This window comes from Myotis brandtii, unplaced genomic scaffold (assembly GCF_000412655.1).
Source record: "Myotis brandtii unplaced genomic scaffold, ASM41265v1 scaffold450, whole genome shotgun sequence".
Taxonomy (NCBI): domain Eukaryota; kingdom Metazoa; phylum Chordata; class Mammalia; order Chiroptera; family Vespertilionidae; genus Myotis; species Myotis brandtii.
The window spans coordinates 1158040-1162498 of record NW_005367210.1 but is presented as its reverse complement, the minus strand read 5'-3'; the positions used below and the strand labels follow the sequence as shown (position 1 = coordinate 1162498).

The 4459-nt window shown below is 47.4% G+C and overlaps 2 pseudogenes; both read right to left on the bottom strand.

Annotated features, from left to right (window-relative positions):
* LOC102255918 overlaps positions 1-4369 on the bottom strand; it is a 100197-nt pseudogene extending 95828 nt beyond the window's left edge.
* LOC106723620 overlaps positions 1-4459 on the bottom strand; it is a 22287-nt pseudogene that overhangs the window by 15809 nt on the left and 2019 nt on the right.

Here is a 4459-nt window from a genome sequence, read left to right as displayed (position 1 = left end):
CCCCTGTGCCTGCAGCTGATGCAGGGAGGGGGAGACAGCAGGAGATGGAGTGTAGAAGGAGCAAAGGGAGCCTGATCTGTGGGCTCCAATGGGCCATCTTAGCTTCATACACTGCATGTTTTATTATCTATCCATTCATTGAAATATTTCATGAAACTATTAGAATATTATTTAATGAGCTCTAACTAATAGGTTCTGGCAATGAATTAGACATATAAGATTCTTGTCACCCATGTAACTCTCACAGGATATTAAGAAGAGGAATAAACAATTTGATAGAAAACCAATAGCAACACATTTTTCCAATTACAAAATAAAATGCAATCTTCCTAAGGGCCAGGCTGTTCTAAGCTCTTTCTGCAGAGTCATTAATTGTGACAACAGACAACATTACGTGGTAACCATTGTGCCCATGTTACCAATGTGGAGCCTAAGCCACAGTGCGCCAGGAGTACTCCCGAGGTTACACAACCAGCACCAGGCAGGCCTTTCTTTCCTTCCCTGTCCTAGCACTTCTCCTCAATCACCACCTACCTCTCTTCTCTCGGACTCCTCCTCCCTACGACCCCCCCCAAAAAAACCCAGGGTCTGATGGAACACATCCCTTACAATCCCTCAGGCCCCTCTGCTCCTGCTGCTAGTACCTGCTTGATGCCTGCACTGGTGAAGGAAGACGTAGAGGGGTCCCAGGCACCCAATGCTGCCTTATGGCTTCCTACCTCCTGCGGCTCGTGGACACTAACTTGTCTTGGTGAGTTCCTCATTAAACTGAGGACCCTGGACACTGTTGAAGGGACAGGTGGAATGAGAGGGCTGTAAGCAGGGGAGGGTAGGTCAGCTCTGGATACAGGAAGACCCCTTTAGAACCATGAGAGGGGGACAGACTGGATGATAGACACTGGAGACCAAAGAAGAGGCTAGAAGAAGGCTGAGGGACAGAGGACAGAAGCTGAACCACCTGAAACCATGGAGATGGAAAGGAGAGAATGGGTCAATTCAGGGCTCTGAAACCCGGAGAAAGAGGGATAGAGAATGGGGGTGGGCACTTGTTGGCACAGAGGACCATGGGTCTTCTCCAGTGACTAGAGTGGACAGAGGGGATGCTGGGAAAAGAGGAAGATTAGAAAAGACAGTGAGCTCAGTGGGAACTGTGAGTGTAAAGGGCCATAAGGGAGATATTTGGGCCCAACAGTCTAATAGCCAGGATCCTTTCTTTAAATAGGGTAATATCACAGGGTGTGGTCTCATGGATCATGGGGAGGGGAACCCTATGCAACGCCCTTTAAAAATGAAAATGCTCAGGGTGTTCCAGTAACTTTGGTCAGACTGGGATGGGTGTGGGAGAAGTTCTGAAAAATGCCACAGGAAGACCAAGGCCTCAAACACCAGGCAAAGGTGCTGGGACTTCCTACTCAGGGCAGCAGCATCATGGGATGCCTGTGACGGAAGAAAGAACCTGGAAACAGGTGTGGGGACAGGAGGCAGGTGGATTGAAGGGGGTGAGAGTAGGAAAGTCCCAGTGGGTTCCTGATAAGCACAGGGAGCTAACAAGAAACACGTTGCAAACATAGCACCTCAGTGACACAGGTCTTGTGCTGGGCTTTCTATAAATTCACACACTTAGTTGCAAAGTTGGAGCCTTTATTATCCCATTTCTCAGATGCTGACCCCAAGGTAGATAATTTGCCAAAACTCACACAGCTTGTGCGTCACAGAGCCAAGATTTGACTTGACTCATGGCTTTCCGCTTCCAGCATCTGAGCCTTTCATTCTACTGCCTCAATTTCCTGATCTGTCTGTCCAAAAGGCACTAATAATACTCCGTCTACCTTAATAGGACTGTCTGTCCACAGGTCTATTAAAGAGACACAAGCATTTCCTGCATCTTTTCCAGGTATTCACAGCGAATTATTTAAAACATATGATTGTGCACTTAGGTTTTGGCACTGAAAACTTTGAAAAACATGTTACCTTTGGAAATAGCTTGATCAAATTCCTTCACCATGAACAGATGAGCTCTCTTGGAACAAAGTTTCATGTCCATCCTTCAACATTTTCAGAGAATGGAGAAAAGGGATTTAGAGGAATATCCTTGTAGCTCACAGCTCACTAATTTAACAAATCATATAAATGGAGTTTTTAAAACTTTGAATATTATACTAACCCAGTAAAACTAGGTTCTCTCAAGAACATAGCCATCCTTACTAAGTGTACACTGAAACAGCCCAATCATTTGTGTATACCAATGGATGTTCCCACATATTTTAAAGGAGAGAAAGAATGCAAAGCACATGATCTAAACTAGATACAATATATTTAGAAGGGAAAACAATTCAAATTTTCAAAAATATAATGACTTACAGGGTTAATTTTATTTTTTAATTTAAGCTGCCCTATATTTAGAAAAGAATGGTAAGAGCTGGTAATGAGATGTCAACAATGCTTATTTCAGAAGTAAATGAAAATTTACAACAAAGTGGAAATTCAACAAGAATTTATTTCAATATATTTTGTTTTAAATATTTTTTTATTGATATTTTACAAGAGGAACAGAGAGGGATGATGAGAGAGAAACATTGATCAGCTGCCTCCTGCACACCCCCTACTGGGGATGTGCCTGCAACTGAGGTACATGCCCTTGACCAGAATCAAACCTGGGACCCTTCAGTCCACAGGCCAATTCTCTATCCACTGAACCAAACCAGTTAGGGCTATTTCAAAATACTTTTTAAAAAACAGTGAAATAAATGTAACAGCAATAGAAAGGAAAAAGTAAATCCATTTCAAAGAAATAAAAAACCATCACTTTTAATACTCCTTGAAAAAACATAATGCGGGATAGACTTGGTCATTCTTGTCCCAGTTCACCATGCTAATCCCATCCCAGGAAATGGGAAGAGATCCAGGATTGACTCTCCCCTCTGGCTGAACGAGGGCTGCAAATGAAAGCTCTCTGCTGACGCAAATAACCATTTTATCATTTATAAAATGAGCAAGCCTTATAAACTGGACCTTGCAATTCTCGTTTGCATCTGTATAACTGAAATACAAATATTAAATTAAGTAGGTCATAAAGCCACAAGTCAACACATCACAACTTAATCACCCACATCCCATCAGTTTTCCACTCACCCAGAACTGGGTACCCTTCCTCCTCCACTTCTGTTTCTCAATCCGTTTAGGTCGCTCTCTTTCCTTTGTTTCTCTCCACTGTCCTTTCCTGTGTTCCCCCTTCGCTCCTGACTCCCCTCTCCCCTTTATTCTATTCCTTTCCTATACCTGTTCCGTGAAATTGCTGGAACCGTCGCCTTCAGTAGCCCTTTCTCCCTAATCTCTCTGATTGTTCCCCACCTCCATACATTTCGCCTTTCTCCCCCCATCCCAGTGTCCCTTCTGCTTCCCTTCTGGTTCCACCTCTCCTGCCAGCCTCCCTGGCACCGCCGCCTGGCACAGCTCACAGTGCTGATTCTTGCTGGGCTCGGTCATCCCTTCCTCCCTTCCAGCCCCTGCACTGGTCTCATCCAACTTTTTCTCCTGACTCTCTCAATCTCAGGTACCTCGCCCTTCGGGGCCACACCTCTGACCAAGGGCTCCTCACCCTTTTGCTCCCCTTCACGTCTCTAGAGCTCCCCCCTTTCCTCCATGGTCTCTATTTGTTCTCCATTTACCACTTTCCCCGAGTTCCTCTTTCATACCTACAGTCGATTTGCAAGGACCTTCCACGTCCTCAACTTTGCGGACTCCTCATGGGCCCCCTCACTGACCTTTCTGCCCTCTCACTACTTTATTTCTTCTCATTATCTCTTTCTCTGATTCCCACTCACCCGCATGGCGCCCCTTTCAGGGCCACGCCGTCGCAGTCACGCCTTCCACGAAGCCAATCCCTGCGTGGGGGGAGGTGACCGCTTCGTGGGACACCCCGTGTTCTTCTGTCCTACATCCCACCTTACTGAAACGTGCACATTCCCTCGGAACCGGCCTCCTACTCGTTAAGTGGGGCGTGGCGGGAGGGGAGCAACTGGAAAGGGGGGGGTCTATACTCCCAGGCCAGGGAGGAATCCGGCTCTACAGGCCGGGAACTGCGAGGCTGCGGAGGGGAGAGAGGGTTTGACTCCATCTCCCAACACTTTAATGGCCTGGGGGGGAGGGCTGCCCGTGAACGGTTTTAGCAGGAAAACCACAGACCGCAGGCAGAGAGGACTCCACAGTTTCAGCCACAGGGAACGCGGGTCTCAATCCCGCAGCGAAGCCCTCGGGGTCAGAGGTCTCACCGGGACGCGAGACTTACCGCTGATGGCAGGCGGGTTTGGGGTTCAAGGTCTCCTCGGCCCCCGGGCTTCACACGTGCAGGGCTGTGGGCTGAGATGCGGAGGTTTAAAGGAGAAAGACCAAAGGTCTCAGAAGCCACGGTTCCCTTCCCTCCGCACCAGCCGCTTCCGCGTTCGGAAGTAACTGCGCG